Raw genomic sequence first — 15,408 nt, forward strand, 5'->3', positions numbered from 1 at the left:
GGGAGACAAAGAATATTTTCTTTTTGGAGGGGTACAAGACCATCTTTTGTCCAACGTCAAATTCAACAATGGGATGAGCCAGCGGAGATCTTATTATATTTGTGGCTCTGGAATTATGTAAGGATTTAAAGATTTTAAAATGGAATTTGCAGGTATTCCAGGGCATAGAATTGCATATGGGGAGAGCACTCACTTTTGTGATTATTAATTTTTGTAAAGCTAAGAGGGGCGAGGGGGGACCATCCAATCTTAATCCTTCAAACTGTGCGATAGATGACCTAAAGGAGGATGGTTGTGGGCATATGAATTTATTTTATTTTAGTGGGTGACTTCAACAGTCATTTGTGTCCATCTCTTTTGTTAAGAATGAGCTGATTGCCCAGCCATGTCTAATTTTGGAGTAACATTCCGTCCATCACCTTGTGTGTTTTGCTGTTCGCCCTATGTGGGAAGGGTATGCCCATACGTGGGTCCCATGCTCACTACGCCACTGGAGTCAAGCTAATCTGGCTGATGACGGCTGATAGCCAGAAACCGGTCCTAGGATGCTTGATTCCGGTCCAGGGAAGACATGGCTTGGCAGTACGGGCTGGACTGTTCCCATGAGGCACAGGGTCAAGACTGATTTGCATATGGCCATGTCTGAACTGGGGTGGCGTGGTGAGCAAAATAACAATGGATTAAACCCAGATCTGTGACTGGGGGTGAATGTTTTGCCAATGTGCAACATTCCGTCCATCACCTTGTGTGTTTTGCTGTTCGCCCTATGTGGGAAGGGTATGCCCAAACGTGGGTCCTGTACTCACTACACCACTGGAGTCAAGCTATCCTGGCTGATGACGGCTGATAGCCAGAAACCGGTCCTAGGATGCTTGATTCCGGTGCAGGGAAGACATGGCTTGGCAGTGCGGGCTGGACTGTTCCCCTGAGGCATATGGCCATGTCTGAACTGGGGTGGAGTGGTGAGAAAAATAACGATGGATTAAACCCAGATCTGTGACTGGGGGTGAATGTTTTGCCAATGTGCAACATTCCGTCCATCACCTTGTGTGTTTTACTTTTGGAGGATCTTCACATTGAACACACACGGGAAGGGAAGGTTTTATATAACTTGTTACTCACTCACAATCTGGTGAATACCTTAGACCTTTGGCATCCAGGGCCTATTTCCCAATTGCTCCCGTCCTATAAAGGAAGGGGCACTGCAAACACTATACATTTCATATTTGTGACAGCATCTTTGGGGGTGGCCCTCGTTCTCCTCCATTGCCCAGAGAGTTTCTGGTCTTTTAACTAAACAGGCTGGGGGTGAGCTCAGGCTACCCCCTCAGGGTTTGACCATAAGTGCTCGCATGCTTTAAGGAGACTAAAAGCAGCCCTGAAACAGGCGCTACGGGTGAAAGCTAGAATGTCTGTGTCGACGCCTTTACAATGAATCGATAAGAGAGTGCAGGCGTCATCTCCAACAGCAGGGATGGGAGGACTTAGCTAAAGCAGGAGAACTGAGGGATTCTTCCCAATTTTGGAAATTATTAATAGTCCCTGTTTCGCTGAATCAACAAACCAGAGAGTATGCCACCACATTACACCAGACCAATGGGTGTCCAATTATGGAAAAGTCTACAGTGTAGTCTGCTCTGGCGAGTGTAGTGCAGATATTTCCCTTTGCGTGGCGGTTCCTACCATTAGCTTTTCTTTGGAGGAGGTAACTTTAAGCATCAAGCTTCTGGCTTCAAACAAGGACCCAGGCCCTGATGGTATTCCCCTGGATCTCTTTCATGACAACCCTGAGGTCTGGGCTCCCTTATTAACCCAAGTCCTAAACGCGGTAGCCTTGAAGGGGACTTGGCCCTCCTAGTCCACCGCCACTATAGTGCCAATTTTCAAAAAAGAAATAAGGATAAGCCACAATCCTACCATCAAATCTCCCTTATCGATGCTGTAGTTAAGGTCCTAGGTCGGGTACTTTTATCTAGACTGTCTTTGTGGGCCATAGATAACCATAATTTATCGGAAGTCCAATATGGTTTTCGTGAAGGCTTCGTGAAGGCTTATCAACATCGGATCAATGCCTCAAACTTTACCTTCTGATTTCTAAGTATACTGTGGCCCAATCGGGCGCCATGTATTTGTCCTTCATGGACCTTACGTCTGCATTTGACCGGGTAAACTGGTCTAAGTTGTGGGACATTTTAATCTCATTGGGAGTGGGTTCCCGTATTGTACATCTACTTATATCACTTCATGCCCATACATCGGCAGCAGTGAGAGTCTCACACGAGGGAGATCTTACCAATCATTTTAATTGTACACGGGGGTGCGCCAAGGGTGCATCTTAGCTCTTTTTTTATTTTCGGTTTACATTAACGGCCTCGATGTGGCACTCTTGGCCCTCCACTCAGACTCCCCTAGAGTAGGTAGGAGGGTTTTGTCATGCCTACTCTATGCGGACGATGCGGTGCTCATGGCCCATATGGTCTTAATAGACATTTGTTTGCATTTATGGACAGGCTAGACCTATCGGTTAATTATACCAAGTCTTATGTACTAGTGGTGAGCCCAGGGGGGCTCTGGTAAAAAAGCTTTAAAGTCGGTAATCATGTCCTTGGAAGGGTCCTGGCCTTTTCCTATTTGGGAGTGTTATTCGACGACAAAGTACAGTGGGTAGACCTCTTAGAAGGGATGTTGAACGAGCTGAACAAATCCCTGGCAGCCATCACTAGTTTTGCGAGTAATTTGGGTTCATGGGCCCCAAAGGTAATTTTAAAACTGTATAAGTCCAAAGGTATCTCAAGAGTAGCATATGGTAGTGAAATGTGGGCGTATGTGCCCCCACACAGGTTACAGGAGGCGGAAAATGAATTCCTGCGCCGGATCTTACGAGTCCCCCAAGGTATGCCAGTTTGGTCCGTTCATAAAGAGCTAGGGGTTGGTTTCCTGGCGGACCAAGTGGCAATCAAACCCTTAGTGAGCTGGATAAAGATTTGGACTTCCGATCATAAGAATTTAAATTACATGATTGTATTGGGTTGTTTGAATTTTGAGCATGTTAACAAAATACCCTGGATACATTACGTAAGGGAGCCTTTTTATCAAGCTATAGGCAGGCCAGATATCTTTTTTGCACATGACACTTTACGTAAGGTGGACGTTAAAACCATAAAAGACCTACGCCATAAATTTTTTACTGTGAACCGTGAAAATCTTGAGCTCAGCAAACCCTCAGTTAGGACATATGCAATGTTAATATCGGTCCCGGTCATTGAACCATACTTTTTGGCCTTCACTCAACGAGATCAACAAGGTCCTTATGGCTATGAGCTTCAATCTCCTCAGGACATGTTACATTTCATACTATTGTGTAAATAATTTTCATTCCCCAGAAAATGTTTCCTCCGGCCCTTGTTAAAAAGCTTGAAGTTTAGGCATGCTAAAGTGGCCCTCCTGCATTTACAGTTGTTACCCAACCCTCTCACACTATGTGCAGTGTTAAATTTCTTACGGGCCGCTTACAGATCTAGACATCTAGAATTGATTGATTTTGTGCTGCTGGATTTTATTCATTTGTATTGTTTTAAATGTTACTGTGTATCAACATGAATTGTTTGCTTATTTATTATATGATGTACGGTATCTTTTATGGTTGCTTCGCATTCAAATAAAGAAGTACATATATCTACAAATGTAGTCTGGGGGCAAACAGGCGTATGCTACCGAAACTATGGAAGTCAGAATTTACCCAGGTACATGTCTGGAACTTTTAAAAATTAAAACAATTATGAATCTACAAAAATTGTAAGGGTACACATAGATCACCCTGGAGTTCTTCCTTTTTAGGTCTCACCTGCCTATTACCTTTTAGATGTCTGTACGTGAAAGCCTTTTGCGGACTACACTAAAAACTTACAGTGGACTTAGGGGCTACCTGTTGCTTACCATTGGTTGGTTTTATTATTACTTTAATTTGCTTGCATCTTATTCAATGGCTTGCCTATCTCTTTTTGTGTGTCCATCTCCTGGAGCACAGCCTCTTTACCATTCTTTTGACTGGCTGATTTGTAGCCTTTTACTGCTCACTTTTAGAGGACTGTTTATTTCTTTTTCATTAAGTACTGAGAATGCATATATTTTCTGAGGAGAATCTCCCCTTTACAGCAATGCCTCCCTCAAACATTTTTCTGCTCATGGATCACTGACGCACCACAATCCATAAACAGGAACCACTAGACACCTGAGATTATCTTTTTGAGGAGGTCAGCCCCCCTGGAACAAGACCGTCCACTCCTGGGGGCATAATATCTGCCATGGTGGCCATTATTGTCTTGTGGTGACTTTAGTTGTCTTTTTTGGGGGTCACCCCCCCCCCTAAAAAATAGGCCAACCACCCCCTCCCTACCCCTCCCCCTTCCAGAGGCATAAATATTCATGGTGTCTTTTCCCCTGGAGAAATGTGATTGTGCCACTAAGGAGGACAAAGTTGCACCCCTCAGGGGAAGACGAAATGGCTCTATCCAATAGACCACCTGAATTGCGATGGCCCATGCAATGAGCATGTTTTTAGTATTGTTTTTACTCTACACCTACACAGTTTGTTTATTAAAACTAAAAACTGCCCCTGTGTTTAAATGGTTTACTTACATAAATAAGGGCTGGACTGAGAAAGATTTTGTGTTTGCATGCCTTTTTTCATGTATGCCCAATGCAAAATATTTGTAGGGATTGTACAATGCAATGCAAATGTTGATTTGTGTTGCTTTGTAAAAAATTCATTCATGCAGTGCATTGAGCTGCCTTGCATTAGTTTGCACCAGGGAGGCATTCCATGGGTGGTGCATGGCCATTCCCATGCATCCACCCTTTGTTTTTGACGCAAAATAATATCTACAAAAACTTGTAGACATGGGCTTGCATCAAAATCAGATGCCTACCTGAGGCTGGTGTATGAAGGAGAGAAATACTTTTTTATTATTTCCTGCTTCCACGTATGCTGCATTGTGCAACGCACATACATGGAGGAAAAAGCCTCAAAGGGTACAAAACTATCCTCATCATCCTGACCATAATGCAGACCCCATTGCACTATGGCGCTGGGGTACCTGCTTTGGTGCTCGCCAGGGCATAGAGGGAGCAGAACTGTGCTATTTCTTTGAAGATGTGGCGCTTCTACTCTCCCCTGGTGGCTCAGTGTAGCAACTTGCACAAACAAATATAATTTGTAAAATCATAAAAATAGTTAGCCACTTATTCTTTTCATTGAATGAAATAATTCAAAGTCACTTGTACTACATAAGCCTCTTTTAGCAACAAGTAGAAAGCTGTGGAGCTCAGTCAACAATGGACAATTAACACTGGTCAGTAAATGTCAGTAGCCATCTGAACCCATTGAGGTGCCACAAGCAAACGTCCACTAGCTAAGCTAACTTGCCAGTTGAAAGTTTCTTTATTACTATTCAAAGGCCCTAATAAATAAATAACATTAATTAATAATCACATGTGAATCAATTTTAGACGTGTCAAAAAAATGGCTTCCGGCCCAGACATAGCACTGAATCTGCACTACTTGGAGTTAAAGAGCAGCTACGGTCTGCCTTGGATGAGGGCAGAACCTCAGCTTGATCCTGTTAGATCTTAGTGCGGCCTTTGACACGGTCTCCCATAGGATCCTGTTACATCAGTTAGAGGAGATCGGGGTCAAGGGCAATGCCCTGGCCTGGTTTCCGTCCTTCCTGACCGATAGGTCCTTCCAGGTCTCTGTTCCTCCTTTTACCTACAGCGTCCATCCTCTCGGCTGTGGTGATCCACAGGGATCTGCCCTGAGCCCCACTTTATTTAATATTTACGTCCACCCTCTGGCCCATCTGGCCAAACCCCGGAACATTACCATGGTATCATATGCCAATGATACCCAATTGGTGATTACATCTTACAACAACTCTAAGCAAGTTCAAGGGAAACTTCAAGACGATCTTATGGCCATCTCTGACTGGATAGCTTATAACTACTTGCAATAAAATTCCACTAAGTCAGAGATGCCGATATACTCATATATGGGGCAACCAGTGGGGGCCTTTTGCCCTGGGAACCCCCCCAACCAAAAACCGTGGTTAAGAACCTAGGAGTTTTGATGGAAAGCGCCCTCTCGTTTGAGGGCCAAGCCAAGACAGTGGCAGGCACCTATTTGGTCTTCTACGTGGCTTGAAACCCATTCTTGGACTCTTTGACGCACCCACCCGACAGATGATCGTCCAATCCACCGTGCAGTCTCAATTAGATAATGGGCTACTACTCGGTGTGAATAAAGCTGTATCCAAAAGACTTCAACAGGCGCAGAAGGTGGCTGCCCGTATGCTTTTTGCACTACCTAAGCATTACTATGCCTCAGACCTTCTTCACCAGCTCCACTGACTGCCGATAGAACAGAGACACTATGTGTTACACATAAGATCTTGCGTGGCCTAGGTCCACAAATTCTGAACGAGTTGTGCTTGCTGTATGTTACGGCTCGAGCTATGTGCTCCGAGGACCTGCATTTTGCCTGTGTCCCGTGGGTGCGCAGGATAAGGGCAAGGAGGGCGCTCTTTTAGGGCAATGGCAAGGAAATAGGGCATTAACTCTTTTTTCGACTATGGTATTTTACAACACGCCCTCTAAGGCACCCATATCATATCAACTGTAATTCAGGTAGGAATTTCACACTGAAAATAAACGCTGGATGAATCACAATTGCAGCCCATGGTCTGTACCAAGTCCCATGAGTAATCACAGTAATGTGAGAGGTACCCTTACCAACCTAGGGGATAGGTTCAATGGCAAAACAACAAAATAATGTCCCCCTTGTGCCTCATAGACTTTCTTTCATACTACCCACTCATCACTATACTCATTCACACACTATATTACTGAACTCTTCAACATGTGACAATGTTTGCTAGTTGCTATTTTAGTGTCCATACAGTAACACTATTCAAAAATATTTTTTCAAAGAAAACTTTTAAGGAGCAAATTTAAATGTGGGCGCTGGCACCATTTTTGATGTTGCTATTCTTTTTCTCCCTCTAGGAACCTTTTGACCGCATGAGAAGTGAAGAAACTCTTTCCTGCTTCTCCTCTTGTGTACGCTACAATTGATGCTAAGTGCACCCTTAGTGAAGTGTAGCTTAGATTACACTGAAGCAAATGAGTCAGATACTTTCGAACTGTTCTTTCTTTCGTAATCTTTCTTGTCAGGTGCTTTTTAAGGCACTGTTGTGTGTATCTTTTCCATATAGCTGTACAACATGTTCTTGTTGTTGGTTTTCTTGCTTCTCTGAGAAAAGCCATTGTACTTTCTGGTAGTTTGAGGTGTGCAGATTCTAAGTCCTCAGGAGCCATGCTGCTAAGCTTAACCTCTCTGGTTCTTGGTGTAGCACCTATCCGTTTTGCATTGTTAGTAGGTCTTGCCTTTTTGGAAAGTTGTGCATTGTTCCTTGAGATATTTCCATTATCTCTGAGAACCAAGTTTGCCTGGCCCACTGTGGTGCAATGAGAGTCATTGTCATCTGGCTGATCTTGCATTTGAGGATCACCTTGTGGAGTAGTGGGATCGGGGGAAAAGCGTAAGCAAATATCTCTGACCAGTCCATCCATTGGGCATTCACCTGGGACTGATTGCACGGTTGCCTGGATGCGAAGCTTTGGCATTTTGCATTGTAGGGTATTGCACATAAGTCTATTTGTGGAGTCACCCGTTTCCTGAAAATATTTTGAAGTTCTGATTGATTCATTTCCCACTCGTGGGATGATGACGTTTGCCTGCTCAGTCTGTGCGCTTCAATATTGTCCTTCCCTGTTAAATGTATTGCTACTATGTCTATGTTCATTGGGATTGCCCATTTCCAAATTTTCTTGGGCTAGAGTAGAGAGCTACAGACTAAATTCCCCCTTGTTTGTTTATATAAAACATGGTCTTTGTGTTGTCTGTTTGAATCAACACCTTCTTGTTGTATATTTGTTTCGGAAACGCTTTCAAGGCTAATAGCACTGTTTTCAACTCCAAAAAGTTGATGTGTTTCACTGAATCCTGGTGTGTCCACAATCCTCATACCTTGAGATTGTTCATGTGTGCTCCCCACCTCTTTTGGGACGCATCTGTTGTCATGGTCACTGCTGGGGTTGGTTGTGTGAAAGGTCTGCCTCGTGATATGTTTGTCTTGTTCCACCATACCATCGCCTGATGAACTCTTTGTGTGACACCCACTAGATCCACCCAACTCCCTGGTGATTGTGACCATTGTTGTTGGAGCCATTCTTGAAATGGTCTCATGTGTAGCCGTATGTTGGGAATTAAATGAATGCATGATGCCATCATTCCTAGTATTTTCCCCACTGTCCTCAATGTCAGATGTTGCCACTTCTGATAAAGATGAGTCTCCTTCAGTAAAGCTAATGTTCTCTTCCTGCTTGGGGACGCCTTCCCTAGCACTGTGTTTAATTCTGTGCCTAGGTATACTTTTACTTGTTCCGGCTCTGGTGATGATTTTTTCCACTGAATTAAAAAACCCAGCTGAACTAGTGTCTGTATTACCTGTTGTATACACTGTTTGCAGAGATGGCATGAGCTTGCTCTTACTAACCAGTCGTCTAGATACGGGTTGACATGAATTCCTTGTCTCCTTAGGTGTGCGGCTACTGTTGCTAGGCACTTTGTGAAAACTCTTGGTGCTGATTTTAGTCCGAATGCTAGCACCTTGAACAGATAGTGTGTTTTGTTGACCACAAACCTTAATAGGTTCTTGTGTCTTTGGTTCCTAGGGATGTGCAAGGAAGTGTCTTTTAAGTCTATGGTTGCCATGTAATCTCCTTCTTGTAATTGAGGTATCCCCTCCTGCAGCATAGTAGTTTTGAACCTTTGTGTTTTTATGTACTTGTTTAGGAATCTTAAGTCTAATATAGGGCATAGTGTTACATCTACCTTTGGAATTAGGAAGTATGTTTAGTAAATGCCTTTGTTCCTTTCCTTGTGAGGCACTTGTTCTATTGCATGTTTTGTTTGAAGTTCCTGCACTTTTTCCAGCAATTGCGATAATTCCTTTTGTGAATATATCTTTAGCTTTGGTCTTTTGTTGAGAGGTTGCTTGTTCAGCTCTATGCAGTAACCGTATTGAATTATGTTCTATACCCACTTGTCCGTAGCTATTGTCTTCCATTCTTGGAGGAAATATTTTAGTCAGCCTGTCACTGGTGTTGTATGATGAATGAACTGTTCGCCCACAGTATGTTGTGTTTCTGCCGGTTGTTCTGCTGTGGGTACACTTGGTAATGTTTTCGCTAAGTGTGCCCCCTTTAGAAAACAGTCCCTTGGTGGTGGTCTCTGAACCGTCTCTTTGTTGTTGGCCCGTTCCCTGTGGCGCCCACGAAAGGACTGTCTTCCCTGCTGGTACTGCCAGTTCTGTTGTTGGAGCTGCTGTTGACCGTGGCTTGATCCCTGGTATGTTTGCTGGTATGCCTGGTGTGTGGTAGTAGGTTGGTGACTACCTCTACCCGTTGGTCTTCTTGACTGAGTGCCCCTACGCATGCCTCTGAAGTGTAGAGCACCCATAAACTTTGCCATGTCATCGTCTTTTTTCAACTGATTTAGTTTTTCATCAACAACGCTCCCAAACAATTGTTCTCCATTGAATGGTGAATTAATTATGTTGCTTTGGACTTCTGGTTTGAAACCTGAGATTCTCAGCCGTGCATGCCTTCTTTCTCTGATGCCAATCATCATTTGTCTGCTGGATGTTTCTGCTGCATCCAGAGCTGATTTCAATCATGTATTTGCAATGTTTTTATCCCTTTCCACTAAATGGGTAGCTCTGTTTTGGAACTGTTCAGGTAGGTGTTTTAGTAGATTCCTTACCTCTTCCCAATGCTGATATGCATGGCGGTTCAGCAATGCATTAGAATTAGCTATGTGCCACTGGTTCGCTGCACTTCTCTCAACCTTTCTTCTCACTAGGTCCATCCTCTTACTCTCCTTGTCCGGTGGTGGGCCAGCAGTGGTTGGAAAATTTGCTCTTTTCCTAGCAGTAGAAGTGATAATAGAGACAGCTGCCACTGACCCCTTGATGTAGATTGGATCTTTTGAAGAATGTTTGTATTTCTTCTCCCCTCTTGGTGTGACTGCCTTGCATGTTGCTGGCTCCTTAACTGCTTAGTTTCCTTGATCTAGTACACTTGGCAGCATTGGAAGGAATTGGTTTCCTGATTGTATTGGCATTAAAGTCTCCAACAAAAGACATGATTGTGGTTTTTCCTCTTCCAAATGCACTCCATAAGTTTCAGCTGCATTTTTAATCACCTGATTGTACATCCCAATGCCATCTGGCTGTAAAGGCCTCAAGGGATATGTATCATCCGCCTCTTCCGGTGATTCGGCATTGAGATCTTGCCATTGGAGATGTTGAGTCTCCAAGGTCGCCAACTCCACATACATATGTTCATCTATGTCCCTCTTTTCCTCGAAAAAGTAATTTTCCTCCTCTTCTTCGTCGAGTGGTTCGGGTGTCGTTGGAGGCTGCCACTCCTCAACGACTTTCTCTACTTCTGTAGAAGTTTTCGGCGGTATTTTGAATTGCTTCAAGCTTTCGCTGAATTCTTTCTTGCACTGTAGTATGCTCGCCATTTCGGCTTCGAGGCGCTTCCTCTTTTTCTCAACTTCTGCTTCGTGCGTTTCGACGCCAAGGGGTTCGGCCTTTCTTTTTGGGCTTGCCAATGCCAATGCAGTCATCGAAGCCTGTTTCGACCTCTCCTTTGTTGACGTCGAAGCTTCTTTATCATGACCGTCTTTCGACGTCTTTGATTTTTCGAGGGTCTTTGCCATTCTGGAGTCCTTGTCCAAGGATCCGATGGAGTGCCTATCTTTGGATGCTTCTGTGGCCGTCGAGTGCTTCGACGACGAGGCTTCCTTTGAGGCTTTAGAGTCAGTTTTTGATGACTCGTCTACTTTTTTCATGGTTGACGTATCTCTTACCTCCTTAGAAGCCTTTTTCTCAACCACTAAGACCTGGACGTTTGTGTCCTTGCTCGACTTAAGGCCTTTCGGCGATGTTGTCCTCTTCTTCGCTGTGGAGGCCCAGTTCTCGAAGCGATGGTCACTGTCCCTGCAAGTTGTAGTTGGCCGTTCTCTGCCTTTCTCTCACTTTCAACGTCTTCGGGGTGAAGGCCGTCTTGACTTTTATGATCCAGTGGGAGGCAAAGGTTGCAATATGGATGCTGATCTTTCTACGTGTACTTGTGGTGGCAATTTTTGCAGAACTTGAATGGTGTCTTGTCCATTACTTTTCACAGGGAGCCCCCTGCATGCGCATTCTCCAGTTTTTTATCAAAAGTTTTGTTGTTTTTAACCTTTTGATGTACTCTGACTGTTGGAATCGACGACCGAAACATTGAATGTAGGTATCGCTGACCTGTAAAACTAATTTCTTAAACTTTCGTGGATTCTTCTCTCCAAATCTTTGGAGCTCCTTCCGTAATGATCTAGACCCAACGGCAGAAAAAAAAATCTGAAGATGGCGACCAAAGGTGAGAGCTTCCAGAGGAAGCCCGTCGGCGTCACAGAAGGAAACCAAATGGTGGTATGTCGACGCCCACCAACCACGAAAAAAATAAAAATACAAATACAGTAATTCCGTACCCAAACACTAGATGGCGGAATAATGCACAGCATGTGAATCCAGAAAAGATTCATGCTGCAAAACCACAGCTACAAGACTCTTTGCCTTTTTTGCCAGATGTAGAAGAATTCTGGAGATTATGGAACCAAGCCTTACAATCAGCCAAGTGAGGTGGAGGTTTATAGGAAATATTATCACAATTGTGACTTATTTGATGTTATATAATTAAACATCTATGAACACAAATAAAAGTCAGTAAAATACCTCACAACATGTGACATCCATTTTTACTGACAGAATGTGGAACTAATCTCATGTCTTAGTTCTACATTAAGTTTTAGCAAAGTGATTTAGACCTACACTCCACTGGCACTTAGTTACAGCTGTGACATTCCAAGTTTTTAGATTAACTGGTGCAAAAGAGGCGCTTACAGAATTATATGTTACAATGTTGAGGTCAGTAATATCACCCAATATATATATTGACTCAACAATATGGCCAACCTACATATCGTAAAGTTAAATGTATTTATTAGGTACAGATTTACTAGTCTTATCTACCTTGAGTATATTGGTAGTCAAAACGGTGGCATCAATAGAAACACAGATTATTGTAGTAGAACACCTTCTGGCATTTCTGTTTACATTTTCAATAGACACTATCTTGTACTAAATGTTGAGTGACTGTATAAGAAATAAAATGATACTAATTGATTCAGAGATGGAGATTTCCATTTAATGCACATGAAAAATGGCAATCAAATACTGAACATATGCATATGCCCATCTATGCGCAAACTTGAAATGTCTAATTAGAGCAAAGCATCTATCAGAATTGTAGCAGCTGCATTATGATTTTTTTTTCATTTCACTAAAAGATATGTGCTTACCCTATTCACGATGTTATCCCGAGTTCTGGTCAGCTTCTAATCTAGAAGAAAGCAAACAATACAATATTGAAAAGAAGACAGAGACCCAAACAGTACATACAAACAAGAACAGTGTTCCAATAATTTTGCTTCTGACTGTTGAACCATTGTGTCCAATATTCACCAAGGAAGGCCAAATCCATGCCAGATTTTCAGAATTACTACTGACATGGAAAGGAGTCCCCTCAAGGGTCGCTACCTATAAACAACCCCCACTATCCCTATCCACCTAGCCTCTCCAGATGCATTGTATAGAGTCACATCCTTTAAAATGTGGCATGGAAGAACACCTTGTAGCTCAATGCGGGACGCATCTTTCATGTTGGTATGAAGCCCTCTGCACTTTTTTCATCTCTAAAGTCAAGTTTAACTCTGGGAGTGTTAATGGAAATCTGACAGTGAAGATCTATGGGCCTTAGTCAAGTTCTAAAGGTCGAACATTTAGCACCTTTAATTTACCATGCCATTAAAATATTTTGTTTTATATATTTTCCATAGAAAATTACCCAAGAACATGCGCTTAGTTTATATCACTTCCACTGTTCGTGCTAGTCTTTATAGTGTGGTGAACCAATAAGGCGGTAATAAAGGTCTGTGAGATCATTGCTAATAACCCTGCAACATTCAAGGGAGCAGCAGCCGACCTCGGCCTCTTAATCAATAAGTACATTTATTGAACTGGGGGGATGTATGTGTACAATATAAGTAACAAATAAACATATATTTATATATCGGTCACCATTAGTGGAAATGCACAATGTAATATATAAAGTACCGAAAAGTTGTTGTTGAAATTTGTGCTCTAGATGTACTGCTGATTCATACACAATAGCAAGTGATACCTGTCCTCCCTGCGCAAGAGGCTTACGTATGCATCTGAACTGACCTCAATAAAAAGTTCAACATTGGTGAGTTGGTAATACATCTCTTACATGTAAAGAAACGTCAATAAAGTGTCACCATATGGGCTCAGGATATCTTGGTGCACACGATTTGAGGAAATTAGACTGGTAATTGACAGTCTGACTGGCGAGGGTAACCTAGTAGGTTGCCACTGACTCTTCCATACACCCGTCTGTAAAATAGGAACTAAGGGTCCATGCCAAGGAGTTACAGAACATACCATAAGAGAATCAATGAACGCTGTCTTGAGAATAGGAAACACACGTGTTCTGGGTCTTGCGTGGATGAACTGAATTACCAGAGCATAGCATGTGAATGTATGAACCAGTACATCAAATTAAATACTTTTGTGATACAACTGTGTAATATACGTTTTGCATAGTAAATGTTGCACCCTTACTCCAGGACATACTACTTTTTCTGCAATTGAAAAGTTTTTTTTTTTGTATTATTTTTTTTTGTATCCTCATTTGCATGCATGGCTCCAATCTATCAAAACAAAAATTACCACAGAGCAAGAAATCGGGCTGTGCCTCTGTACTGTCACAGCGTCAGCTGGCAGGGATAGCATAGGGAAGGGTGGCGGCCAAATCCCAACAGTAACTACCAGCAAGCCATGAAGACTCCAGCGTTTGGGCAATTTTGTTGGTCGATAATGCCCGAGGTACCAGGGCCCCAAAGGCGCCTCGGCGTCCTGCCATAGGGCCAAGGGTGAGCCATGTCTGCAATAATCATAGGACCTGGGGAAAAAATAAATTAAAAATAAAATTTAAAAAAAAACCCAGGCTCAACGTGACTGCTCCAGCTGTTTCCAAAATGCTCTCCTACCCTGGTTCCCACCCCTTGCCAGATCGAGTTTAGAAATCTGAAGGATTGAGGAACGCCATTCATAGAAGGTGGGCGGCAAGACGTCCTTCCAGTGTCTGCAAATTTCCCTACGCGCCGCCAGAATGGAGTAAAACACCAAGTTAGTGGCAGCGCTGCGGGACTTTCCGCTCAGGCCAAAGATGACAAGGCCGAGATCAATAGAGATGTGAGAGTCCAATAACAAGGACAATTTGCTACTTATAGAATCCCAGAATGAGGTAATTTGCGGACATTCATAGAACATGTGGATATCTGACGCTGCCTCTAGTCCACATCTTGGGCAAGAGACAGGGCCTGTCAGGGAAAATTTTGACAGCCTCTGCGGGGAGTAGTAGGCTCTATGCATTGTAAATAGATGGTTCCTTCGGAGCCAGGCTGGTTTGACCAAGTCCCACAACACCCTACATGAAGTTGACCAAAGTTCTTCCACATCTTTACCAGGCATTGAGTCAGCCCACAGTAGCGTTGGGAGACAAAATTTACCGTCTGCTTCCTCTAAGATCATGTTGTACCAAAGCGAAATCTCCTTCTTTGCAGGGGGATTGTCCAGCAGACACGTCTCTAATTCGCTACCTCCCCCTATGGGTAACCTACGGTTCCGCGAAGGCTGTGTGCGGGATGCCTGAGCCCAGCTTGATATTTGTATATATTTGAATCTTGAAAGTCTAGGCCCAGCTTTATTGGCCAAATAATCCCAAGGGAGTAAAAATCCATCCATAAACAGGTCTCCCCAGGATACAATTTCAGCTTCTTTAAGTGGTAGTGTTAGTACATCTTCCACCCAGGCTGGGGGCGCGGGTAGGTCCCAAATATGAGCTCTACTTGAGTAGTACCCTAGTTTGACCGTGTGCCTTACTTTATACCACGTATTGGCCATCCCCTGTAGTACCTTCAGCTTTATTTATTTTTTTAATTTGGGGTCTCCAAATTAAAACAAAAAGCTGCCCTGTCCAACTCCCTCACAGTTCAGCAAGGTGGAAAACATATGACCTACGCCTGTTTCAGTTGGTGTTTTTAATACCATTCGTGCATGTGAAAGCTGAAATGCCCATGCGTAAACCTGGAGATCTGGG

General features: G+C 43.3%; 1 protein-coding gene across 2 annotated transcripts in view; it reads right to left on the reverse strand.

Annotated features, from left to right (window-relative positions):
* The window catches only part of LOC144829014 (uncharacterized), a 458,030-nt gene that overhangs the window by 330,627 nt on the left and 111,995 nt on the right, over positions 1-15,408 (reverse strand). For both annotated transcript variants that reach the window (XM_078687714.1, XM_078687713.1), the window contains exon 2: positions 12,527-12,567. The gene's annotated coding sequence lies outside the window, so the exon portion shown is untranslated. The remainder of the gene's footprint in view (positions 1-12,526; positions 12,568-15,408) is intronic.

The sequence above is a fragment of the Lissotriton helveticus genome, chromosome 4_1 (genome assembly GCF_964261635.1).
Source record: "Lissotriton helveticus chromosome 4_1, aLisHel1.1, whole genome shotgun sequence".
Classification (NCBI taxonomy): domain Eukaryota; kingdom Metazoa; phylum Chordata; class Amphibia; order Caudata; family Salamandridae; genus Lissotriton; species Lissotriton helveticus.